Below are 11855 nucleotides of genomic sequence, written 5' to 3' on the forward strand. Positions count from 1 at the left end.
ACAAATCTGTTCTCGTTTCTGTATTTTTCCATGCATGATTCGTTTTTACTCAGTATGAAGTTCATTGTACTACACGAGGAAAGCAGCTGTAAAGTAAAAGTGCCAAATAATAGTAATGGAACATAAAAATGATGCAGACACACTAACACTTCACATGTTTGGCAGAAATAAGCAGCAGCTCCACAAATGATGCAGATGCTGAAAGAAAAACAAACGGGAAACAGCAGCTGTGAATGAAGACATGGCCAACAACATTAGGGAAAATGGTATAATGTATTTTTTTCCACTGCCTTGGGAGAGCAAACACTGTGTGTGATATAATGAGGGTGTGTTGCCCCCCAAGCCAGAGATACCTAAAAAAAACTTTTGTAAACCAATTTACCTTATTTGAAATGATTGATGTTACACTTCACTGGGATTTCCACTGGATGTGTGGATTATATCAGAATAAATTTTATAAGGATTTAAAATGTATACAACATTTATTGCTTCTGTATAACTCTGTATTGTATTTAAATGTAAAAAAAGAAAAATAGAAAGTTAAACTATATATGAGTATATACCTACACATATATGTAGTTATCTTCTTCTAAGTGGCAGCAGAACTGGAACATACCAGAGAGGCATTGTTGTGTTTCTTTTTATTAATTTTTTTTAATTTGCTTTCTCTTCATCTTTTGTCCCTCCTGTGCACATGTGCTAATTCCACCAAATGATTGCTGGGTATTTGCAACCTTATAACCTCTGTATCTGTGTAAAGCTGCTTTGCGAAAATTATTATAAGCCCTCTACAAATAAAAATGAATTAAACAGTTTGATTGCTCTTCTACATTCCTCTCCATACTACATCTCTATCTAGACACACTGGGGTTAGAGACGGGTGCCCTCTGCACTTTTCTTGGGTAAATTAGTTTTGTATATTTGCAGGGTAGATTTTTCCTTTATTTTATTGATTTGTCACTGACTCCACCACCATTATTCACTTCTATTCCTGGTTTATTTGTTTCCATTTTTTTTCATATTATAGTAAATTATATTAAGTGTGTGGAAAGTAAAAAAAAAAGCTACTACTGGATCTTGTTGATGCCCTTTTCTCCAGACACGCTCACACATTCACTGCATGTTGATTCACTGCAGCAACCCCCTTTGCCCCTGGGTTGCCCCTAAGAAAGACCGTAACAAGCCAATTGCATAGAACCATGCAGATAAAGATACCAGATACAAAAGCTTTCACAGGGTGACATCAGACCTCATACATCAGACATCATAATGGGGAAAATGTTGATGTTGATGGACTGCTTTGGGTATTTCAGTAACTGATGAGCAGCTGGGATTTTCCACACACACCAGTCTTTGAGTTTACCATTCACATTTAGCTTTCGAAAACCTGCTCATTTGGTTCTTTAGTTTGTAGCAGTTATTAATTCTTTATTCATCTTCACTTTGTTCAATTACAACTTTAAACTCTCATCAAATATTCCTTCAGTAAATATATACCGTAATAAAATCTGTTTAACTGTAGAACTTAACTTTTCTGGAAATATTAATTTTACCAGAATAGATTGCCAGGAAAGAACAAATCTAATAAAAATATAAGGAATTGACCTAAGACAAGTTTCTTTAAACAATGTGTATGAAAGTTGGTATGAATGAATGACTACGAGGACCAATGGTTTACTAGTCATATGCCATTTCATCCCTAAGTAATTCATGCTCATGCACATGGCCATCCACATATTGTAAGAAAAATCAACATGGTTCATCATTGTTTCTTCTACTGCTTCATGCTTCTATGTCAATTTGGGTGGAGTACAAAGGGGGTCAGCATGGGCTCTCTGAACGCTTTGCATCTACACAGCTCGAAAAACCTTACAAATCCTGCTGTTTTGTTGATGTCTGACCAAGTCGTCTAGTCATCAGGATGTGGTCTCGTTAGAAATACTCAGATCTGATTTCCAGCACATTAACTTCCAGAATAGAAGGTATCCTTACTCCTTGTAATGAGATAATCAGTGTTATCCACATCACCTGTCAGTGGCTTTAATGTTATGACTGATGTAAATATTTAATTATCCACACAACTCTAAGAAATTATAGTCTGCCTCGGCCCACGTTCTACTCCAAGAAACGTGTTAGAAAGTGCTCCTTTCCAAAAGACAGCTTAATTACCATAAAGGAAATTCACCCTGGTCTCGATAATATGTAAATTGTACCACCAGAGTGATACTATATCACATATAGCGTAGAAGAACCATCCTGTGATCAAAAGGGTAGATGGAGATAATGACCAGAGTCACCTTCCTGTTACTATCAGTAATAACATGAAGAATGAACAGAAGGTTCTCACTTATTAGTGTTATTCTTACTTTACATTTAAGGTGAAACTCTGTTTACATTTTGGTTTAGACGAATGAAACACATTAGAAAACGAAAGACCTGAACGACTTCATGTATTTGATCTCTACTTTGCACTAATAAAACTTCTTCATTTAGATCTTTGACACCATTTAAAATTTTGCTTACACAATTTTACTTCATTAAATTTTAATTACATTACAATTTTACCTACATTAGCCTCTATCTCTACATCCTGCTCATTGCACATCTTTAAAACACTAGTACGCTAAGTTGCACATTTTAATACGGCATCAGAAAAAAAAAAACATATGCTGCTAAATTCTGGATTCTCAACATCTTTCCTAAGCACTCAGCATAGCCATACTGCTGTCAAGTGGAAGGTGGAAGTCATTGGTTAAGGCATTAGAAGCTGGATCAGAAGGTCATAAGTTAAAATCCCAGCACCACCAAGCTACCACTGCTGGGCCCTTGAGTCTCAACTCTGCCTAGTTGTAAGTTGAATAGGATAAACTTTCTTTCAGCTTCTCCCATTAGGGGTCGCCACAGCGGATCATCCGCATGTTTGATTTGACACATGTTTTTACGCTGGATACCCTTCCTAACGCAACCCTCCCCATTTATCCGGGCTTGGGACCGGCACTAAGGCTTGTGCAACCCTAATGGCTGGGGTCGAACCCGGGCCGCAGCATTGAGAGTGCCGCATCCTAACCACTAGACCACCAGGGAACCTTGCTTTGGGTAAGAGGATAAAGGTGGTAAATGATGAGGGATAAGTGGTAGGGGATAAGTCTACCAAATGCCATAAATGTAAATACATCTGTAAATACAGTCTCTTCACTTGATGATCTATTGCTTGTTTAATTGCGACTTCACAAAGGACGTTTTTTTAACTGGCCATTTTTAACACCAATCATTGCTTTAGTTCATGTCTCTAATTTTACTTCATAACTGGACGGTGTATCCTTTGGAGGGTTCTAGGAGACATCTCAAAAAATTTATCGATTTTCTCTTAATAAACCCAATGAAGGATAAGTGGGACCATACACCTTAACAATAGTTAAGTTCATCCATTTGATAAAACACAAAACATAAATCTGAGTTGATAGAAAAAGCGAGAAGTTGCTCAAAATGTTACAAGATGGTATCAAAAAGTTTCCAGACTAGCTCTGTTTACAAGGAAGTACTTTGTTTATCTGTTTTTACACTACATCACCTTTAAAATTGTCCCCTTGCACAGCAATCCAGCGTTCCCAGTGTCCCTGTCACTTCTGGAATGTGTCCTGGGAGCGTGTCAAGCACCTTCTGCAATTCGCACTGGATTTTCGCAATGCTGTCAAAACGGCGACCTTTGAGCTTCACCTTCATCTTCAGGAAGAGGGCAAATTCTGCAGGAGCCAAATGAGTTAGTAGTGTGGGTGCGGAAGTGAGATCATGTGGAGTGTTCGATGATTATCATGCACGAATTTCGACACTTTCGGGGGTTGAGCCCAGGTCTTCCTGATCTCTCATCATCTTCCAGTGATGTTTTTCCTCTCTTGATGTGTGTGTGCTACTCAAAACACCTTGAACGACTCGTGGCATCATCGGCGTATGTCAGACGTTTGTCATGTCAAACGTCTCTGTGGCAGATTTGCCCAGTTTCACACGGAATTTCACATTTGCTCATGCAGTCCATGCTGAAATTGCAGACAGCAATAGTTGAACTGAATCTCAAAAAGCCAGTAAATGTTTGACAACTCAATAAATAATTCACTGTACAAACCTTTTTTTCTGTCTACTGACTAGATAATAGTGTAATAGTGTATTGTATTCATGTAATGAAGGCAGAGATGAAGATCTGGAACTGGGTAATAAAGCTTGGTTTCAGCAAAGAAAAGCTTAACATAAACATTGTATGAATGAGAGTTCAATGCAGTTTGTGTGTGTAACTAACGTGTGCTGAATTAGTGATTAAGAGCACCGTGTGTGTGTGTGTGTGTGTGTGTGTGTGTGTGTGTGTGTGTGTGTGTGTGTGTGTGTGTGTCTGTGTGTGTGTGTGTGTGTGTTTTGGGGTGTATGTTGTTCATAGGTCATAATGACTGTAAGGATTTGGGGGTCAGATACGGTGGCCGAGAAGTGCAAAACACATGCACAAATCGGAAAACAAAATAAATTCGGAAAAGGTAGGTGTAGTTTGTGAATGAAAACTTATCAATCATTGGACGAGTATATCATTCACTTGTATATCTTGACTGACAGGTGTCTTGTCCAATGATCGGTAAGTTTACATTCACAAACTATACCTACCTTTCCGGTTTTCAGATTTGTTATTTTGTTTTTGAATTTGTTAATTTGTTTTCGGATTTGTTGTTTTGTTTTCGGATTTGTTTTGTTTTTGGATTTGTTGTTTTGTTTTCGGATTTGTTGTTTTGTTTTCGGATTTGTTGTTTTGTTTTCGGATTTGTTGTTTTGTTTTCGGATTTGTTGTTTTGTTTTTGGATTTGTTAATTTGTTTTCGGATTTGTTATTTTGTTTTCGGATTTGTTGTTTTGTTTTTGGATTTGTTATTTTGTTTTCGGATTTGTTAATGTGTTTTGCACTTCTCGGCCACCGTAGTCAGAGCTGAGAAATAATCACATATTTTCAAACTGAATAAAATCCTACACACTTTAAATGGAAACAATTCAGTAATACAGTCGATTGTAAAACATTTCACTTATATTACACAGACAATCTTTACGCTTCATAAAAATCACACTAGTAGTTATAGAAGGAAAGAGAGACAGCAATCTAAACTAAACACACAAGGCGGTTTATTGTTGTTTAATATCAACCGAGTCAACTGTCTTTACAGTAAAGAAAATACTTATTTTTAAAACAAGGTACAGCATTTTGAACTAAAATGGCTAACATGACAATAATTGTTAATTCATTTGACAATTTAGTTCTATAAAAACCCACATTATTGTGGTTTCTGCTCCAGCACAGGACTTGTATGTGAAAATACTGTTCATGGAAAGTTGTGTTTTTTCTGATTAAACATTGTTATGTGTGTATATTACTTATAATAAGCTTAATAAGGGAATGCAGGAAGTTGCTTCTTATTGCTTCTTTTGCCTTCCCACCTGTAATACAAGGCAAATATAATCTGTAATGCACAGTAGGAGCCCTGAGTGCTGCATAGACGCTTGGGTGATAAAATATCATATACCATTTCATCACAGACACAAGATCACGGCATTTAGAGACTGCAGAGATATGTTTGTGTAGGGGTGTGTGGGTGGTACAGTCATGAACGGAGAAGCTATATGTGAATAACCACGTATACCTTCACTGCTTCTTTGGAATTAAGAAGTAGCAGGAGGTGCTGTTAATCAAATGCCCTTTATTAATTGACAAGTGTGATCACCTCTCCAAGTCCAAGTTTTATGTTTTGGTCTGTAGCATTCAGGCATGTATTAACACAACTTTAAGGAGGAAAGACTTCAGAAATGATCTTAGAGAAACAATTTTCCCAAGAGTGGATGTTCAGCAAGGAGCAAATTCACCCAGTACAGTACAACTAGAAAAATACTGAACAAGTCTGGTTCCTTTGAAAGGGTTGCCAGGAGAAAGCCTCTCCTCTCTCTGAAAATATAGGAGCATGTTTTTTTTTTGCAAAGTTGCATGTAAACAAACCACTAGACTTCTGGAACGATGTCCTTTGAACTGAAGACACCAAAATGGAGATGCCTCTAGCAACAATAGCAAAAACCCAGGCACAGCATAATGACCTTGTAATCATTGACTCCTCTGTACACCAAAGTAATCTAGAGTCAAGTGTTTGGCTAAAACTGGGTCATGCAGCAGGAAAATGATCCCAAGCACACAGCAAATCTACAGGACGGGTGAAAAAGAACAGAATAAAGATGGCGCAGTGGTCCAGACCTCAACCTGACTAAAATGCTGTGGCAGGACCTCCAGGAAGCTGTGTATAAACAAACACTTGTTTGGATAAGATTGATGCGTTTTGAACATCCCATTCCAGATTTAGTCACCATTTACTGTAATAATAAGCACCACTCTTTTGGAAAGATCTTCCACTATATTTTGGAGCGTGCTTGTGGAGATCTATGTGAGTGAGATGTGTCTCTTCCTGTCACCCTTCTTCTCTCTCTCTCTCTCTCTCTATCTCTCTCTCTCTTGCTCGAGTTAAACATTCTCCTGAGGTTCCAGTGACCACTGTTCTCACCCCTCTTCCCTCCTTGTATCTTCCCACTTCGTCCAGGCCTGCCTCTGGATGGTGTTCTCTTCGACTGGAGGCCACTCTGTGCAGCTGGGGACGGTTTCTCATCAACGCCTCGGGTGGTTCCATGAAATACCGGAGTAAGAATGGGAGCTTTGAGGATGGATTGGACTGTAGTTAATGTCAACAGTCTGCTACATTTTGTACAGGACTACAGTTTGCTTCTGATCATCATCACTGCACCCCGCAACATCGTATATCTGCAATAAACGGACATTCGGTGCAACCCAGATGAGGATGGGTTTCCCTCTTGAGTCTGGTTCCTCTCAAGGTTTCTTCCTTATGCCATCTCAGGGAGTTTTTCCTTGCCACAGTCGCCACCGGCTCACTCATCAGGGACAAACTTACTTATAAAGAATATATAAATTTTTTATCACCACATTATCTGTGTAAAACTGCTTTGAGACAATGTCATTGTTAAAAGCGCAATACAAATAAAAATTATTGAATTGAATTGTGAAAAGGGTGTCAAATAAGGAAGGATGTACAGTACATTTATTTTACATCCGGAGCAACTTCCTGCAGGGCCTCAAGAGTGGGAAGCTGGTAAGGCTGGGATTTAAACTCATGACTTTGTGATCCAAAGATCATTAAGCTACAACTCCCTCTATGATGTGGGTAAGGTGAAAAGGCCTGGGGTGCTGTCAGTGTTAACATTTATCTCAAAAGGGTTGGAGCTTAATAGCAGGAGATCTTCCACTCCAACCCATCGAAAGCATATCTTCATGAAGCTGGCATTGTTCACAGGGGCATTTGCATGCAAGAACAGGTTTGGGTCTCCTAGTTCAAGTTTATCTTCATCTGAAGATGTGTGATACAATTGTGTGCTTCCAACTTTGTGTAGCAGGTTTGGAGAAGAATCACATATGGGTGGAAATAGTGATTTGTTTGGAACAATGATTGGGAGCTAAATTAGATTTGAGCCAAACACTACAAAAAAAGAAATCTAGTTCTGTGAAAGAAAGAAAAAATGGTTGCTTTTAAGATTATGTGAAAATAAATGATATGTCAACACTTTTTTTGCCTACATCTGTTTTCTTTGCTTTTTCTTTGCAGGTGTCTGATGAAAGAAGTATGTTGGGTGAAGTCATTAAAACACATGCATGCACGCACGCACGCACGCACACACACACACACACACACAGTCCCATTTCCGTTTCTGATGGACTCAATAAATGTTTTTTCTCTTCCAATCATTTATTATGACACACTGATGCATCGTTTGGCAGAAGTGAATTTAAAGTGACGGGAGCTGAATGGGTGAAACTAGAGCACCTGGATTTATCTGTCAAGACTGTGTGTGTGTGGGGGTGTGGGTGTGAAAAAGATTAACATTGAAAGTTTCCCTTATATTTTAATGCCTAATTTAATTCATACCTTTCTTTTCATAGTGACATGTCGTCGACTTTTCACTCCTTGTGTTGTGTTATTAATAAATTGTGCGTGCGGTGAATTGAAATAGTTATGAAATAGCTTACAAAAAAAAAAAAAACAATATTCAGTTTTATTTAGAGGATAAAAGTTTTTCAAAACCCATCACCCATCTACTGCCTCTTCCCCATCATTTCAGACACACACACACACACACACACACACACACACACACACACACACACACACACACGTGCACCCCTTCACATTGTGAATGACAACAACCCAATCTCACACTGCAGGAATTTTGACGTGCATCTCTGTGTATGTCTTTTTTTTTTTGTCTTTATTATTTATGTTGTAGGACAACGTTGTATTCATGTTATGGAGTAACAGTTTCTTTGTATGGTGTATTGTAACAGACTGTACACATGACAAACTGCATGTAGAACTTTGTGGATGAAATGAAAAAAAGTTGTTGCTGAATTCAATTAAACAGGACAAATGTGTAGATAATTGTGAGGGCCGTTCAAGTCAAACCGAGACTTTCTAAAATAAAAGAACGAATTTCAAGGAGTGAAACTGCATTCATTTTTCGACATACTCCCCTGCTACATTTATACACTAATCCCAGTTTTTAACTAATGCCTGGAAAGATTCTTCCTAGAAAGTTCTGTGTTTAGATCTTGAACCATCCTACTACAGCCTGCTTTGCTACATCATCAGGAAAACACCACGACCGTGATCGTCACAGACGGCCATATTTGAAAAACGCTCTGTGAGAGAAACACCACCACCACAGGGTCAAAACAGCTAGCTTCCCTCACTGGAGGCCTTCAGCTCCTAAAATAAACAAAAACAAACAAGAATATAAAAACACAATTAATCAAAACACACATAAAATTCAACAATTTGCATTGGATTAAGTTCAAACCATGAATAAAAAGTATGGACCATTTACTGGCCACAAAGGTTCAGAGAGGCAGGAACTCCGCTAGGTTGGAACCAAAAGCTCATGAACCTCACAATGGCTCAACAAAGAGTTCAAGAAAAGAACAAAACAAAAGGGAAAAAAATAAAAACAAACAAATGAAAACAATCAGAGTTCAAATCAAATCACAAAAACAGCAAATTAATCAAGGAGGAAACTGAAAGAGATCTCCATAAATACTCAAATCAATACATTTAAACAGGGAACAAAAAAATCTTCCCAGGTACCAGATATTGAGAGTTCTTCCACGCTGTTCATAGGATGAGCGCAGATCAAGGGAAAATAAAGAAAAACAAACAAACACGCTGCTGGTGGCTATTACCAGTAGGGCTAAACATGCGCCGTTAACGGCACATCTCCTGTTAGGTGACGGTTCAAACTAGCCTTCCTTTAAACCACCAACATGAGCGTGAAGCAACAAAACAAAAACAAACAAATCCAATACAAATGGTCACAAAGTAATAAAAATAGCAGCAGAACAAACAGTGCAGTCTTAATGTTGTATAAGGAGTAACTTTTTTGCTGCAGTCCACAATGATGAAATGCTCGTGAGCAATTACCCCCACTAAAATAGACAAAAATAAAGACAAATCAGTCAGAGACACCAATCCAATAATGCTTGAGGGACTAGATATACATACCCAGAAGTAGCTCGCTAAACACACAGGTTGTTACTTGCAGTTTTATCCAAAATCAACAAGCTGCAAATATGCAGGTGTTCCATCAGCGCATACACAGACTGCAATATAATCGAAGCATAAGTTACGAGTCACACCATCCACTGGAATTAACATACCTGAAGTGAAAGAAAGCCTGTACCCAACAGCAACATCGCGCCAATCCTAAACACAACCTGCCTACAAACCAATATACACACTTAATAGTGCATAAACACTAGCAGCAACATTAGCCAAACAGCTAGGTACATACCTCCCGCAAAGCTGTGTGCACCCGCCCACAAACGACAATGATTGGACCATGCATACTCAGGTGGCATAAACGACGTCTTAAATATGCCTGGAACGGCAGCCAATAGGCTGTCACACCAGTCATTCAGGCGACAGTCACGTTTACTAGGGCGGTACCTAGACTGCCCTACTACATTAGCTAACAAACTACTTCTCTCTATTTTCACAATTTCTTAAAACTGTATATCAGCACTTTTCAGGCATGGCATTTTGAGTGTGTGTGTGTGTGTGTTGCTGTGGGAAATTTTGCTCATTCAGCCACAACAGCATTAGGTTAGGTTATCTTAAAAGGTGGTCAGTGGAGTGAGAAGGTCAGGGCTCTGTGCAGGACACTTCCACTTTCTCCACTCTAACCTTCACACATTATGTCTGCATGGAGTTTGCTTTGTGTACAGGAGCATCACTGGGGCTGGAACAGTGTTTGAGACTCTGAATACATTATACTAACACAGAACTGTCTAAGATTTCTTGACACCTTGTGGCTCATGCAATATAACATAAGTTCAAAGAATTCCATGCAAATAGTATAGAAGTTCCTGAAAATGTGTCAGTACTAGACATTAGAGGTCTATATATGAACAGGCTTTAAACCGCCCAATCCATAATCCCAATCCATACTCAGTATTATTTCACCTGAACCCACCCAATCTGATTGGATCAGTTTTTACATCAGATCTGCTGTTAAATCATCAATATTTACAATATTTACAAAAAAGCACAACATCGCACCCTTACAGTGTGTATGTTTCCACTCTATATCCCCTAACAACTCCAGGTTACATATGTAACCATGGTTTCCCGAGGAAATGACATGCGGCAAAAACTTGCCTACTAAGTGCGGGTACAGCTAGGGCGAAGTACAGTCAAGGTCAAGGCTATAGAACCTGAAAAAGGTCAGCGAGGTGGCCCAGCGTGCAATCTGAAGGAGCGGGGAGACCAGAGGAATCATAAAAGGAAGAAATAGCATTCACAATCCACCTGCTTATGATGGACTCCATCCCGACGATCTCTCCAGAACTCCCAGAAGCAGCATGACAGGGCCCGTGCCAGTACCATGGCATTCTGCCCTAAAGGGGCTGGGGTGGTAGGGAAAACCAGAGGGGGCAGTGCATTGTCTCTTCAGTCACAAACAGGTCCACCTGAGCTCTGTGAAATTTTTTCCAGATTTGCTCTACCACATCCGATGGAGTGGCCATTCCCCCGGGCCTCGGCCCTTGCCTCGAGAAGGCGTCTGCTCCCTCATTTATGTGGCCTGGAATATACACTGCCTTTAAGGAGAGCAGCTTCCTTGGGCCCACAGGAGGATCTGACATGCCAGCTTGTACAGGAGGCGAGATCACAGAGCCCCCTACTGGTTGATATAGGAAACCACCGAAGTGTTGTCCGTACGAACCAAAACATGGTGGCCTCTGAGGTCTGGGAGAAAATGCCTCAGAGCTTAAAGCACAGCTAGCATTTCTTACGGAAATTTATGTGCCATGTCCGATTGGGCCTCCACCAGAGACCTTGAGCGGAGCGGCCACTCATGACTGCTCCCCACCCAGTGAGGGACGCATCTGTTGTAAGTGTTATGTGATGCCCAGGAACTGCCAGCACAGTGCCCTGAGTCAGTAACCTGGGATCCCTCCACACATCCAATGCATTCAGAGCTCGCATTGGATCCCTCTTTGGGGAAGACAACTTGTGACACTCTGTCTCTGCACCTCATAATTCCATCGAGACTGTGCCAATGGCCAATGGCCTTAGGGGTTTCTTTGGTAGCCCTAAGGGCTAGGTCCATAGCACAGCGGAACTGATCACCTGAGACATCTCCCACATCTAGCTCCCACAGCAGATCGATCCAATAGGCCTGCAGCACAGCCATGGTGTGCAGACAGACTGCAACTTCTCAGGTTCTCAGGGG

At 39.9% G+C, this 11855-nt stretch overlaps 2 long non-coding RNA genes across 2 annotated transcripts; both read right to left on the reverse strand.

Annotated features, from left to right (window-relative positions):
• Positions 1 to 8052: 8052 nt before the first annotated feature.
• Positions 8053 to 9950, reverse strand: LOC124392715. The gene is made up of 3 exons (XR_006927199.1): positions 9915 to 9950; positions 9781 to 9841; positions 8053 to 8836 (listed from the first exon to the last, which is right to left on the reverse strand). It is a non-coding gene; the product is annotated as an uncharacterized LOC124392715 (long non-coding RNA).
• On the reverse strand, positions 8852 to 9753 carry LOC124392716. Its single transcript, XR_006927200.1, has 2 exons — positions 9626 to 9753; positions 8852 to 9549 (listed from the first exon to the last, which is right to left on the reverse strand). It is a non-coding gene; the product is annotated as an uncharacterized LOC124392716 (long non-coding RNA).
• Positions 9951 to 11855: the final 1905 nt, after the last annotated feature.

The sequence above is a fragment of the Silurus meridionalis genome, chromosome 10, assembly GCF_014805685.1.
Source record: "Silurus meridionalis isolate SWU-2019-XX chromosome 10, ASM1480568v1, whole genome shotgun sequence".
NCBI classification, from domain to species: domain Eukaryota; kingdom Metazoa; phylum Chordata; class Actinopteri; order Siluriformes; family Siluridae; genus Silurus; species Silurus meridionalis.